The 16,438-nt window shown below is 42.8% G+C and overlaps 1 pseudogene; it reads left to right on the forward strand.

Moving 5' to 3' along the window:
• Positions 1-13,485: 13,485 nt before the first annotated feature.
• On the forward strand, positions 13,486-14,496 carry LOC115317359 (annotated as a pseudogene).
• The last annotated feature ends 1,942 nt before the right edge of the window (positions 14,497-16,438 follow it).

Here is a 16,438-nt window from a genome sequence, read left to right on the forward strand (position 1 = left end):
TGCGACCAAGTACGGCCACTATGGATTCGGTACACGAGTATTACCACCATTACTAGATCAACCCAGTTATGGAACTTCCCATAGACGCTGTACAATGGAGGGGGTCCGAAACTTTGTCCGATTTTTTGCAGCTAGGTGGCGCTGCCGGCGCATTATTCCACGCGTTTTCGTCTGCTACTGCTCCGCGGCAGCTTGCGAGTCCCGACTCCTCTCGAGGTTCAACATGGTTTTTGGTTAATTTTTGTCCTTTCGCCAGTAAAAATTACAATTTGAGCATGAAAAGCGCTATGACTGTTTTGGCATTCACTTTGCATTATTGTAAAATGCTGCTGCCTTAGCTGTGCTAACAGCGCGAAGCGTTTCGAACAACCCGAATTCGTCGGCGCCACAATCCGGTGGCTACAATCAGGGCAAGTTTGTACATACTGTAATAGTAGATGTGCCGATGACTACCAACTGCAGCGGAAACAATTTGAAAGTCGTTTGCTACTGTCAGAAAAAGCGCCAACGAACACCCGTAAGCTCAGTAGGCCAGATGCAACGGCCATGTACGATCTCTATGACAACGGCCACAAGCGCGCGGTCAATGATGATGATAGCGAGTATTAATGCGGAGCGCGCGCCGGTTGCACGAACTCGTCCGGTTTTTATATTTTTCTGGCAAGCTCAAAATGTTTTGCGATGATATTCTTTTTTTAGTTTAGAATTTTGTGCTACAAGTGTCATAAAATAATCTATTTTCAGCCTAATAAAAAAAAAAACAGAGTTAGGTAGCCTCTCTACTACAATAATCGAATGGGGTTGGCTTATATAAAGGTACTGCTCAAAAACACTGCTATGTAAAAATGATGCTCAAAAACAACTGCGAGGCATGTAACCGGGGATTCAGAAGCATAGTCGGGCATAGTCATCCAAATGTATGGAAGGCGATCGAAGCTCTACGGGGCGGGAGCTTTGTCCGTCTCCGTAAGAACTGCTCAGGAGTTTTTACGGAGAAGAAAACAAAACCAGCGCTGGTAGAGATGCAGCGCCTACTGCAGACTCTCCGCCCAGTGGGAGCAGGGAGCAAAGACGATGGAGGAATTCCTTCGAGGTGTCAGTCGCACTGTTCGGTTTTGAACACCAGGTGTAAGATATTAAGGCACGTCCATATATGTGTTATCCATAAATTATATAATTTCAGAACATCTTGTCGCAAAATACAGTTTAACCTACCTAGTGCAGTTGCTGATCTGGTTAAAGAGACATGGAGGAAGACCAAATGTGCATGGAAACCTAATACACCTATAAAGGCATCGAGCTCCGCTCGTTCTGTGTGCTACCATCACGCGTCATGGCGAGATGGAAGTAATTCGAGTTTCATGGCTTCAACAGAATGAGAGTACTCATTTTTTGTTTCAAAAGAGCCCACTGATACTACAAATATCCTAAAGCCCCTTATATCAAAATAGTAATAACTCCTATAATATCGTATAAGGTCTCTAAATTAACAGTTAGGAGATAACTGTTGGACAGTATTCGTTTCGAAAATATTGGGATGATTTTGAAGAAAAATGAGTTCAAAACCCGACCACTTTCTTCGAAGTAACCGGCCCCAAACTATAGACGAGATCCTTCATTCCACCAGGAAATCACTGCTTGCATAACGGATGAAGTATATTGCATGGTGTATCTTAGTTTCTAAACGATATGGGACCATTTTTTCCTGCCTTGGACTTGGGACCATTAGTTCCGGGACCATTAGTTCCGGGACCATTAGTTCCGGGACCATTTGTTTCGGGACCATTTGTTTCGGGACCATTTGTTCCTATACCCGCGCAGGAGAACAAGTTTGAAGTTTTATTTCACCTGAATTATATCCTCAAATAAACTAAATCTAACTGCCTCAGCTAGACCAGATGGCACACTTTATAGATAAAAATATTTACGTTGTAGAACTTCTTATGTTTTAGTCCTGCGGCCTTCTAATTTGCGTCTAGGGGAAATTAGGAACCTTGCAGTTCCACGTCTTCTCAGACGCAACTTATTTTTACAAAAAACAAAACATTTTCTTGCAAAAGTAAGCTCCTTTCCGTTTTATGGACATGATTTGCTTCCTCACATAAAATATTAATTGAAAACGAAATAGAGGCATGACACTCCTACGACCGTCCTTATATGAACACACACTAATCCGTATGCCACGTGCCATGATATTAGAAATTCGCTGAGAGTGCTATACGTTCATTGCTTGGTGATTGATTCACGTATTTTGTTCTTGTTTAAAATATGCTTGTTGTTTGTTGCCATTGTGTGAACAAGGTTGGGTCAGGTCAAGTTGCGAGCCCTTTTATTGCATGATTTACAAAAATTGAAATAAATTAGATTAATATTAAATATGATTGGCAAATAATACTTTTAGATTTTACAAGTCGTAAAAACTGTTCATCTGAGTTGTTATTCAAAACGGTCGGATATGCTTCAGTCTCAAATTTGTTTTTATATTTCAGTTTTCTACATAGGAATTACATCTTGATGAGGTAAAATCGCAAGCCTCATTAAAGGGGCGGTGCAAGGATTTTTTTTAATTTTAGAAAATACGAATAGACGGAATCCGTGTCGCTTATAATGTATTAGTTTTTATGCTACTGTTTAACGTGGGATTATTTATGCTATAAACAATCATTCATTAGTATTTCTTGAGAAATACTTTACTCGTGGTTTCATAATCACCTCAAAACTCAATTCCACCATTCATATTGCTTGAATTGTTCAGAAAGCGATGACGAAACTTTTGTTTCTAAACAGAAAATTGAGGCAACATACTCCAAAAACAAAATTAGTGGTGTACAGCTCAACTGCCCGTCCGGTTCTGGAGTATGCTGATGTGGTGTGGGAGCCTTTTCCGAGAATCAATTTAGAACAAAGTGAGGAAGTCCAAAAAATATCCTGTCATGTTGTGTATGATGAATAAGTATGCAAAAGATACTTCGATATATAAACTATACTACATATCAAAAGGACCTCATCTTGAAACCACTCGTAAAATCAATCGTATTAAACTTTCTTATAATATTGTACACAACTCATTCCACATTCCTCTTGAAGTGTACATGCTAGATAATTTAAACAGGAAAACCCGTAATAAGAACGCTAAAACTATCGCAGTTCCCTACTGTATGGCCAAATGTCTACGAAATGTTTTTTTTTTTCCACACGTGCTTACAATAAGTGGCTGGAACAGTTTACCAGAGAGTGTTACAAATGCGTCCACTGTGGCATCAATTGCAATGATGATTCAGAAACTGTTTCCGCTGTTATAGCCTATGATTTTTATATGTATTGCTTGCAGTGCTTTAGGAGATTTTACTATTTTGTTATGTGTTCTTTTTTTGCCTTAATTTGTTAATGTCAACACGTGGTGACTGGCAGAAATTTTAAATCAATAAATAAAAAGGAAAAGCCCAGGAAACAGGTGTTAATTTTTCTCTCTAAGCAATGAAAGTCAAAGAAAGAATTTAAAAAAACGAGTAGTGCTTACCTCCTCGACGAGCAGTCAGAACAAGCGGCGATGTTATCTGGAACCGATTATAAACCACAAATTCCTATCATACCCACGCACTCGGGTTGGCAAAGCACAAGACACGCGCCGAGTTCCAAATATTGTTATGGTTTGGCTATTGTCATTACAGCGATTGGACGCGAGCCACTACCCGAAAGGCCAGTTTACACAGGACCATCTCTTACGTTACGTTACGTTACGTTACGTTACCTTACGTTGCGTTACGTTACGTTCCCGTACGTTACATTACGTTAGGTTACGTAAAGGGTGGTTCACAGTGCCCCATGTTCTTCATTAAGTTACGTTACGAAAGAAGGGTATGCACTTGGGTTAGTTGGTGATCCATGTTTGTGAGGGCAAAAGTGCTAAAAACAACGGACAGGTAAAAGAAACCAACGACACAGAGCGCTACTTGCAACTGAGGTTTATTCTCAGAAAACACACATATATATACACCGTGAAATCGCGACATGTACAACAGAAATGCGACATCACCCAGTCAGTGTTCGTCTGTCCGCTATCTACTTTACGAAGGTTTTTAAAAACGCCACCTCAGAGCCAAACAGGGCTATCGATGGAGCGCTGACACACGTTCCTTTAACGCACTCGGATATGAAAAAAGCTTCGGATATCTTCCTTGTCATTTTGTTTCGGTTTGGGGTCAAGGTAATGGTGTTGTCAAACTTCGGGACACACCCACATCTGTCACAGTGAACAGCCAGTTTTCAGGAGGGTGACGATCGAACTGACAGTGCATGCTCCTTGAGCCTATCATTCATACAACGTCCCGATTGGTCTATGTATACTTTGCCACATGATAAATGAACCTTGTAAACCACGCCCTCGCTACACTCCACATACCGGGTCTTATATTTCTTCTGACAGACACCGACGCGTGTCTCCCCTCGTCCCAGTTTTGCACACAATCTGCCCAGTTTTTGAATATTACTCTCAGCTCCTCAAAAACTAGGCAGATTGTGTGCAAAGGTGGGACGAGGGGAGACACGCGTCGGTGTCTGTCAGAAGAAACCTAAGTCCAGGTATGTGGAGTGTAGCGAGGGCGTGGTTTACAAGATTCATTTATCATGTGGCAAAGTATACATAGGCCAATCGGGACGTTGTATAAATGATAGGCTCAAGGAGCATGCACTGTCAGTTCGATCGTCACGCTCGGAAAATCTGGCTGTGCACTGTGACAGATGTGGGTGTGTCCCGAAGTTTGACAACACCGTTACCTTGGCTTGAAACCGAAACAAAATGACAAGGGAGGTATCCGAAGCTTTTTTTCATATCCGAGTGCGTTGAAGGAACGTGTGTCAGCTCTCCATCGATAGCCCTGTTTGGCTCTGAGGTGGCGTTTTTAAAATCTTTCGTAAAGTAGATAGCGGACAGACGAACACTGACTGGGTGATGTCGCATTTCTGTAGTACATGTCGCGATTTCACGGTGTATATATATATGTGTGTGTGTGTGTTTTCTGAGAATAAACTTCAGTTGCAAGTAGCGCTTTGTGTTGTTGGTTCCTTTAATTATCCGTTGTTTTTAGCCTCTTCTACAATCACAAATACGTTACTAAACATTACGTTGAAGTCACCGGGACCTCTGTGCTTCATATTAAGCAGGGCTACCAGTTCAAGGAGAAAGCTTGACACGCGACAATCGAGACATGAATGTTTCGGCGACTTATACGTAACGTAAATTAACGTAAGTAAATGGGGCAGTGTGAACGAGCCTTTAAGTTACGTGGCGTTACGTGACGTTACGTTACGTTACGTTACGTTACTTTACGTTACGCTACGTTACGTACAACGCATTCCAGACCGATTCGCACAGAGGTGTCTCCTTACGTTATGTGATGAGCGCTTACGACGGACTATACACTCTAAACAAAGCACGTTTGTCTACTTTCCCACACAACACTCGGAGAACCAATCACCGCGACTTACTGAGGCAGCCCAGCGAATGACGATGCCGAAATATATGTTTAGACTAAGAAACGGAGTCTGAGTTGTGACATTAAGCAATGCAAAACGTCACGCTTGGATTGCTTAATGTCACAACTCAGAGCGCGTTTTTTGGTCTAAACATATGATCCGGCATCGTCATTCGCTGAGCTGCCTCTGCACTTTTCGGTGATTGGCTCTCCGAGTGTTGTGCGGGAAAGTAGACGCATCGGCCTTTTTTAGGGTGTACGAGTGCGAGTTACCGTTGCTCGTCCTAACGTAACGTAAGGAGTTGAGCTCGTTTCAAATTTTAAAGACTGGTTCACAGAGTACCGTTTCCTTACGCTACGTTAAGTGACCGAAACATTCGTGCCTCGTAAGTCGCTTGCCAGGACTCTTCCTCGAAAGAGTAGCCACGCTTGACATGAAGCTCAGATGTCCCGGTGGCTTGTACGTGAGCTTACGTAGCGTAACGTAAGGAATCGGGGCTGTGTTGACCAGCCTGAACGCTTGTCGAGCTATCGGTTATCACGAGCCGAAATCGGGTCCTCGAGCAATGCCGAATTTTAATATTGTCACTCGGAGGACTATGCCAACACGGAGACCTTCGAGCTACGTAACCATGTTTTGTGAAGTTGAAAGAAAACGCTCGCTTCTATCCTTGAAATGACACCGCTAGATATAGGATTCTTGGTCGGCGGCGTCGCGTGCGAGTATACTTGGTTCCCGCTAGTGCCAGTACGCTTCTGTAAAGTAAAAAACATTCCAACTGAATATCGTGTACCCCGGCGTTTCAATGAGCTGAATTTATTTCCATTGAAAAACTTTTGAAATAATTTACTTCCCTTGTGTGCACTTTTGTGTGGCTGAATGCAACGTTATTGTTGGTATCCATCTTTAAAATAACTCGAAAATGCTCGTGCTATGTCTAGAAGCGAACTAGTCATCACAGAAAAGACCACATTTCGGAAGCTTAAATGGCTATGGAAACGGATCTTGAAATTTCTCTTTCATCTAAAAATAAAATCATTGAAAGGCATCCAAGAATAGTTATGAAACACAATAAATACAGTGCTCAGTTAAACGCGACATTTTGAAGTGGGCATATCAATGGGTCTGGAAGGTCCCTATCACAATACGATAGTATAAAAATGCGCTCTCCCTCGATGATGCTTCGTCTAAATAATATACGCTCAAAGACCATCCACGGGGCGGTCACATTTCTCAATTCCTAATGTCGCTCAAGTCCCAACTCGCCCCCCCCCCCCCCTACAAGAGATTATCCCCATTCCTCAAAGAGTAAGCCCAAAGTAATCCTGACCGAAAGCATCAGCTTCCTATTTTTTTTCTAATTCTTCTATCTTATTTATTCTTGGGTAGCGCTGAATGTCCGCCCGAAACCAAAATACTTGCGCTACTTGAGTCATATTACGTTTTAGCTTTTACCACGTTTCATATTTTTTGCCCGTTGATAAAAATGTACTTATCTATACGAGTGATGAGGCGATATTGCGGCATCTGCGCGTGCCTTCGCGGTTGGCTGCTTTTCTTCCAACCGTCTTCTGTTTAACTTGCCTTCTTTATTTGCCTTTTCAGTAACGCGAGCGAGAACGAAGTCGCGGGCGAACGACGAGCGGCACCCGTCGTTTGGAGACTTTCCAATTGTCCGACACGCTCCAATGGCGCGACTGAGAAAGTCGTTGACGTCTCCGGCTCTGAACGGTCACGCCTGGTCGCTGCAGGGCTGCGACCGGCGGCCGCGATCATGGACGCACAGGGAGGAGCGCGCGCTCTTTACGGTAAATCTGAGACAGCCACAATATAAGATGAACCACAGATTAAAGAAATAATAATCCTCCGCACATCCAAAAAAACTATAATGAAAAAAGCAACTCCTCACATTCAATAGGCTGCTGGGTTCTCTCTCGAATGAATTAATTAATTAATGTGTCCATTCATTCATTCATCTGTATATTCATTCATTCAATTATTAATTAATTAATTCAATCATTTGTTTTGTTTTGCATGCTCATGAGCAGCTGATGCCTTGGTAAAGATGCCCAAGATGTGCATCAGAAATTAGTCAATGCCCGCTGCACCAAGGGAGTTATACAATCATGCCTAAATGTTTACACCCTTCAACTTGCACCAGGGCTAACATCCTAAAGGTGTTACACTCCCTTAGGATGCTAGTGAAAGCCCAAAAATAGCATGCTAGAAATATTATAGCGGTCTCCAAGGGACATGTTTTCACGAGAAAGAAGTTTACAAACAACAAGCAACACATGCAGTTCACACATGAACATAGATAGAAAGTACGGACGTAGTAGATCACGGTTGAAAAAAGGTATAATGACCCTGGTGACTGCTCCACTGCCTTATATATTCGAAAATTTAATGACTCAGTCACAGGTGGACCGCCTGCGCAATTACGACGATTACACCGATGCTTGTTTGTATTCGTCAGTTTTTCGCGTAATGCATAATCTATCTATGTTCAAGGAATGTATCTCCTGTAAAAAAACATGAGCAGATGCAGGAATTATTCGAGATTTTCGCTAAAACCAACCTCGCTAATGCGGGTGTCAGTGTGGTGAACACTCGTCAAAAAAAGTGGTAGACTGACCTTGGTCTTTTTCATGTTGATGGATGGATGAATGTTAATGGCTATACCCTTTATAACGGGGGGTAGCTTGCGCCCCCTAGCCTAACTCTAAAAAGACTAACATATGATTCCTCCCACCCTTCTAAGAGCCATATTGTCCCCCTAACTATCACCAGGCAGTGTGGGATATCACCGGGATGGCTTTCGGCGGATCAGTAAACAAAATCTGTTTACAATTCCCTGTAACGCCGAATTGGAGCGCAGCTCTTGAGGAGGAGAAGGGAAAAGTACTGAGGGGAGGGTATACCCCTCCTCCCTCCTCCTCCTCACCTCCTCATCCTGCCTACTACTCTTCCCTCCACGTGACCCTCGTGACCTCACGGTGGTCACGTGACGTCACCGGAATCACGTGGCTTCACAGGAGTCACGTAACCTCACAGGGGTCACGTGACGTCACCGGGGTTAGGTGACCTCACAGGGGTCACATAACGTCACATAACGTCACAAACTTTACCGCTGAATTTAACAGGACATTTCCTCCTAAATTTAGCTGAACGCTTTCCCGCTAAACATAGCGGGGAAATTTGTTTGCTAAATTTAGTGGGGGAATTTTTTCGCCAGATTTAGCGGGGAAATGTTACCGCCATGTTTAGCGGGGAAATTATTCTGTCAAACTGAGCGGGCATATTTGTCTGCTAAACTTAGTGGAACATTTTCCCGCTAAACTTAGCGGGGAAATGTTTTTGCTAAATTTAGTGGGGAACTTTTCCCGCCAAATCTAGTGTGCAATGTTTTCCGCTAAATTTAGCGGGGAAAGTTCTCCGCCAATTTGTTTCGCTATATTTTGTGTAAACATTTTTTGCCGAATTTAGCAGGGAAATTTCCCCGCTAAATTTAGCGGGGATTTCGCCCAGAAATTGTCCCACGATTTCCCGGTAAATTTCACTCCGTACGCCCCCGCCCCCTCCGTACCCCTCCCTCCTCCTCCTCAAGAGCTGCGCTCTAATTCGGCATTACAGAAAATTGTAAACGTCTTTAATATTTTTTATTCGATATCAGGCTTTTCATTCTTACCCTTAGATTAGTTTTATCAGGTTTCGGGAAAACAAAGGATGTCGTTGGTTCATGGAAACGTACACGCTTCTCCGCAGTTCATACTTTTAGAACAGTCAATCTTGTTTTAAGGGACGATTTTATTTATTAGCTAAACTGTGGGACGTAATATAAAACAAGCTCTATCACGAGCTTCGCTTGCTCATCTCTTAAATAAAAAAAAATAAAAAAAAAATAAATGCAAGCCCAAAGCCTTTTTTTTTTTTATTTCTTATCTGTGCCTCCAAATACGAAGAGGTATCTCGGATTTTGGCACAGTGAAGAGCGACAGTGTGTATGGACCAACTCAACTCTCTGACGTCAAGCCACTGCGGTGGCGCTGCTGTCTGCTCTGCGCAAGCGTAGATGCTTCGCCTTACCGGAATCTGGTTTCTGCGCACGCGCAATGTCCACCCCCGGTGTGGGCAAACGCGGTCTTGTTTGTAAACAGTTTGTTGGTTAATATAGCCGAACAGTTTTATTCAGGCTCTTTGTGGAGATATGTAGAGCTGTGTAATGGTAATAGTTTCAAGTCACAGTAAGTTCTTGTTGCTGGTAGCCTAGTCACTTTCTTTGCAGTCTAGATTCTCTGTGCGCTCTACGTTTGCTATAGGGTGTATTCACGGACATCATTCGGGCTATCATCTCGTTATTTTGAGCTTTCTGGCAGTTGCCGAAGGCGAGCCTCCCAATGATTTACATGACAACCTCAAATGCGTGATAGACAGGAGCGAATAAGTTTCATTACGTTGACATCAAACAATGAAATTACGGATTCACCTATGCCAACAGCAGGGCGAATCTTTAAGAAGCCCGGCCTCCACCCCGTGACCGCCGCCTTCTATCGTGCTTCAGCAGCGCGTGCACGCTCGAAGGTTACGAGACGTCGGAGCGTTATCGAATGGTCCTTGCGCGGGTGGCGGGACAACTGAAAGACCTCGCTGGCGTTCTTTTCCTGTCAGTCAGGATAATGCCCCCTTACCTAGGTGCAATATCGGACATAGAAGCGAACTATTTATTTCTGCCTCTACTTCGGAGAGCATACTCACGTAGTCGTGGGCACCATTACGTTGTCGAAGACTGAGGATTACCCCTGGGTAAACAAGAGCCGAATGAGGCCCATGGGTTGGCCCCGAACGAGCATTGCGTCAGCGCTTGACTTTGGTCCTCGTGGGAGAATCAGTGCCTCAGAATTCTAACATTAATCAGGGAAGAACGAATGCCATGTATTATTCACATTGCCATCCACTCGCGGAATGATTCCGAAGAGTGTTTAGCGAAAGGACTCCTAAAATGGTTTCTGCGCCCTTGAAGCGAATAGTCGGGCGTCCCTCGCAAGGGAACTAGGATTTAAATGACGCTTCAAATTGTGATGTTTTTAGCGTTAAAAAACAGCCAGGAGCGAAGGTCAGTGTATTACCTAGGAGCTGAAGTGCAAATAGACCTCTACAAACCGTAATAATAAATGAGGCAATAAATATACCATGCAAGCCGCTTGTCAGAGGAATGCATAGTACATTACAAGTTATCCTTCGGTATAGGGCTCCTCAGACTAAACTTTTATGAGACAATGCTTTTGTGATGGACGATAGGAAATGTAATATATTTATGTCCCGGTTGATAGACGAGAGCGGATTCCCGTCCCAAATTCTTCTTTAAGCCAGCAGGGCTCCTTCAATATTGTAAACCGTTGGAAAAGTTGTTAACCATCTGTGAAGAATCACGCCGTTCAGTACCAATTTAAAAGTTCTGTAGTCCGATGTTCACTAAACTACCTCAGAGCCACTGGAAACAAAGAAATGACCGCATCTCCACGTGGTGAATGATGTTGATTGGGGCGAAGCTCTGGTGGTGCTGATGATACTGATTTTATTCTGGTAGTGCTGATGGTGCTGATTTTTTTATTGCTCACAGATAGTGCATAGTTCCGGGTTGCGTTTTGACTTCATTATTACTGCTTTATATGGTCGGTGAAATGCAAAGACAGTGGTTCTTGTAGCGGATCAGCTTGGATCCGCTAGAAGCCGTGGGAACTCATCTCCACCGCTCAAGTCAACGGTCCATGTCAGAAAGAGAATGCGTGGTTGGAACATGGTTATATACGCATTTGAGCATATGACCACAGCACCCTCTCCTGTATAGACGTTGAGCGGCTACATGAAACGTTTCATCCATGACAGAAACCCCAGCTCTTGAGTTACTACCACATCTCAGAGCCCCCTACTCGTCCTGCTGTCGTGGCCGAGTGGTAAAGGCGATGGACTAGAAATCCATTGGGGTCTCCCCGCACAGGTTCAAATCCTGTCGACTGCGCAAACATTTTTTTTTTTCTTTTTTTAAGAAGACAGATGGGATGGCAATCGATGTGAGCATGGACGCCGGACGGACAAGCTTCGCCCCTAAAACGCAAAGACGGCGTAAGTTCTAACTTTATCTGTGACTAAGCGAGGCACGTTCGAAACAGCGTACATCCGATGAAACTTTTCACAAGTGATTACCCTGCTTTCAAACTAAAAGAACCAAAAAATAACTTTACAAGAGGAAAAAAAAATCGACGCGGAACTGCCCTTACTCATCCCAGCTTGACGACGAACTAATGTTTACACTGCGCACTTGGGTCAGGTCTGCTTCTGAGAGTTCTGCCTACTCCCTGACTTGAAATGGGTAATATAAAAACAAACAAAAAATTCAAAACAACCTTTTCATTTTATATTTTTTCGGTCGTGCTCGTGGGTCGTTTTCTTGGTCGAGCGTCCTCTTCAAGTTGCTTGAGTTGGCGTGCTCTCTCGAGTGTGACGCGATCTGTGCGGTCCGCTCGGCGCGTTTGTCGTGCGATGGACCGTTTTCTGTTGACGCGGCTCGGCTTTTTTCTTCCTTTTTACACGTATTACCTAATGCGTGTTCGCCAAATGTGTCGCAGTCGTTATATAACATCCGAATCCGTGCACGCACGGCGGTGTGCTTCTAAAGCCGTCTCTCTGACTTCCGAGTTGGTGTTGGCTTCGTCCCGGAAGCAAGTGTAGGAGATAGAAAAAAAAGGAAAAAGGAGCTATTTTAGACCAACAAGAGTAAAAATAAAAATCTGCATTAAAAAAACGCAAACTAACGAGTATACATCACAGTACCGGCCACGTATAGACAATGCAACCGAAGTGTTTTTGTCCGATGAATTCTAATTTAACTGTGTTCGATTACGCTTTGTGTGGCTTATTTGTGTTGATTCCGTGAGATTAGAGTAATTAATTAAAATTCGACTGCTGTCAAAGCGTATTTTGTCGCGCCTACTCACATTACTTCCTAGCGAATCGCTATATATATTGCGGTATATTTAGATGCTTAAAGGTTTCAGAGCGTCTTCGTTATTTTTTTAGTAAAAGTGCCGAACCTTCCCGGTATTCTCATAAACTAAAAACATAAAGGAGCGAACAAAATTCACACTCTGCTTATTGAATTAACTTATTGTATTTCACATAAAAAGATAGCGTATTTATTATACTTAAAACGTTGCAGTGCAAGTTAAGGGAGGGTTATGTTTTACGGTTGATTTGGTATTTGAATCTTGGGAAGACACTAAAAACGATGGTGGAGGAAAAGAAATCAAAATGTTTCAAAAGGTTTTTTTTTATCGTGATTTAATCACACCAGTTTTACTCTGATTACTTATATAATAATAAAATATAATGTAATATTCTTTATTTTCGGGAGCCCTAAAACGACCATACGGCCTTATGGTAGGTGCACCCCAACTCGTACAAAAATAATACAAAACATAGGGACATAACATTCAAGTTAGCAAACAAAATCAGTCAGAATAGAAAAACAAACATCAAAAAGAAGTGTCAAAAATTCAGAAATTCTAACAGTATAATTACACTCAAAAACTAAAATTAAATATGCATAAATGTATGGAAAAAACTTAAAGGGCGCTTAAGCTTCGCCTTTAAGAATGGAACGCGGTAGCGAAACATAGAAACATATAATTTCCCGCTCGTTCCCAAACCATGAAAGCGTGCCTTGCGTGGTCATTCTACTTCCGGCTCTCGAGCAGGTCGGTCGTAAGGATTATGGGCTCCCAACGAGCAGCGTTAGACGCCGATATCGGCCGTGGTTCTTCGAACTTGATGACTGACTACTAATATAAGATAGTGCTGCCTTCGTTCCCAAACGATAGTGCTGCGGTGAACTCGGCGTTTCTTTAATGTGATTTGAGAGGCCGGCCTTATCGCATCCAGGATTCTAGAAGCGAGCTCGAACGGTGCGAAGTGCTCAAGGAAGTGGCGGCATTCGGGTAATACCAAGTGAATCACGTTTGGATGGTGACGCTTCATACGGAGAATGAAAAACTGAAGGTAAAGGAATTACGGTGTTTCGTCCTAGACCCAAGCAACAGCGAGGTACACGTGAGGGTTCACTGGCTGTCTTTCCATGTTTTGGACGAAGCGGTGCAAAGGGCCCTAGCCCCTTACGGCAAAGTCAACGAGGTCATCCGCGAGACCTGGCGCGCCGAGGGATTTCTCGGCGTTCAGTCTACCACAAGTTTGGTCCGCATGACTTTGAAGGACGGGGTAGTAGTTGATGCAGTTCCGCACCAACCGCGTTTTTTCGGGGGTAACGCCCTGGTTGTCATCCCCGGCAGAGCCCAGCAGTGCCTGCGCTGCAAGAGAACCGGCCACGTTGGACGAGAATGCAAGGTACCCAAATGCACCGAGTGCCCCACCTTTGGGCACGAAAGCAAGGGCTGCGTAAAAACGTACACCAGGGCCACCGGACCGCCAGCTGACCAGGAGACGTCTGAATTTCTTACGGAAGCAGACGAGGCGGAGTCTTCGGCGAAGGAAACTACAGTAGCAGCCACAACCTCTGCGGTGAAGACGGAACAAGCTGAGAACACCCCTATCGCTACGGTGAACTCCTGTGACGTTGCTGCTCGTCAGAAAAGCCCACCTGAAGGCGACGAAGGCAGAGCGGTCGGGGGCCACCATGACGAAACGGCTAGACGTCAGTAGAGCGAACGGGTTTTATCACCTGCCACCACCACCAGTCGAACACCAACAAGGGTAAAGCTTGCGATTCAGTCGCACGCCCCCGAGAGACATCCGGTTGACGGTGAAAAATAACAGGCCATCATGAACGTCGGCGAGGCAGCCATGGACGCAACCCCCCAGAGCACCAAACGAGGACTGGACCAGGCTGACGCTTTGACGGATGAAGACTCCCAAAACGACGCCCCTTTTCAAGAAGTGAAGAAACGAACGCGGGCTAACAACAAGGCCCGGGCCGCTATGGACTAGGGGAGGCGGCGGGACTCAAAGTGAACAGTCCCGACGACTGTTGATTATCGACGGAGTGGACAGGAAATGGCGAATCTAAAGAATATGCATTTTGTTGACGTTGGTTCACCACCAGAACACGAAGATACTTCGCGATACTGTGTCACAGACGCAATGACTTCCTTATCAAACACGATAATGCTATTACCAACTGCGCCATATGAAGTAGAAGGGCTTATAAATAAAATTAAAAATAATGCCGCAGCTGGTGTAGACGACTTCAAGCCAAGGCCTGTCAAATATGTCTCCCAACAAATATCTTATATCTTGCCACATGTGATCAATCGTACTCTAGAAACTGGAATATTTCCTAACGAACTAAAAATTGCAAGAGTTACTTCAATCTATAAGGGTGGCGGGGAACACCTTCTACAGAATTATAGATCAATCTCGGTTTCGCTTATTTTTTCAAAAATATTTGAAGGGGTTACAAATTCTAGATTAGACAATTTTTTTCCAGGCACAATGTATTAAACAAATGTCAATAGGCTTTCAAAAATCTAAATCAGCTGAGCAGGCACTTGTATAAGTAAAGGATAAAATTATAAGAAATATTCAAAATAGATTATGCACCTTAGGCTTATTTCTAGATTCTAGAAAGGGCTTCGATACGATCCAACATGACATGTTACTAATTAAGCTTCAAAGGTACAGCATACGTGGGGTTGCTTTGACTTTAATGAAAGACTACCTCGAAAATCGCATGCAGTATGTTTATATTAACAACAATTATTCTAATTCACCCAAAATAAGGTACGGTGTTCCGCAAGGGTCTATTTTGGGCCCGCTCTTATTTCTTCTTTATGTGAATGATATCACAAATATTTTGGGATCCCCTGATCTGGTCATGAACGCAGACGACACTAACGCGTTTTTTGCTTCAACCTCTAAAGCGGCCTCAGAATCTATGACGAATGATTATCTGGACAGTCTATCAGCGTGGCTTCAAAATAATAAATTACAACTAAACGTAACAAAATATATATATATATATATATATATATAATTTTAACTCCCGTTAATAGTTGCGACAACACTAAGGTGACAATATATTTCGAAAATGAAATTATAGAGGAGGTTACAGAACAAAAATGTCTTGGTGTGTGGTTCAATCGGGAGTTAAGTTGGCACACGCACATAAATAGGCTGAGCTCCGAGCTATCCCGAGCCATCGAATGCATTTGTAAAATAAGAAATCTCATACCTTTGTGGCTAAAAAAACTATATATATATATATATATATATATATATATATATATATATATATATATATATATATATATATATATATATATATATATATATATATATATATATATATATATATATATATATATATATATATTACGCTTTATTTTACGCCAAACTGTGTTATTGCATTTTGGTCTGGGGCACGACATCGGCAACTAACTATATTAGGTTGATCATCTTACAAAAAAAATCTACGACTATTTGAAAATTATAAAGGTAAGCCTCAAGATCTCCCGACTGAACCGCTATTCAACAAATATGGCCTACATAAAGTGAATCAAATTTATTATTTTAAATTGTTACAGATAATACACACAAAAAAACTCTTCGCAATTCCGCCAGAAAACACAACGTATCACACAATTAGACATAGAATCAGGCGACCTCCAAAAATACGTACCAATTACGGAAAACAAACGACATGCGTCCAAGTCGCTAAAATCTTGAATAATACGGAAGATCTAATAGATTTTAACTGTAATATACTCATATTAAAAAAGAAAAAAAGACTAAAGACACTTCTGGTGGGCAGTGACATTGTGTTCTGATATCCGTGTACTGTGTACTTATTAAATCATGTCCATATTTCACTTTTGAATTGTTAAAACATGTTTCTGACTAATTTGTTTTTCTCCTTCTTTGCTGAAAAAACTATCGTGGGATAATTGATAGATCC

Source organism: Ixodes scapularis, unplaced genomic scaffold (genome assembly GCF_016920785.2).
Source record: "Ixodes scapularis isolate PalLabHiFi unplaced genomic scaffold, ASM1692078v2 PGA_scaffold2__306_contigs__length_199485367, whole genome shotgun sequence".
Lineage (NCBI taxonomy): Eukaryota > Metazoa > Arthropoda > Arachnida > Ixodida > Ixodidae > Ixodes > Ixodes scapularis.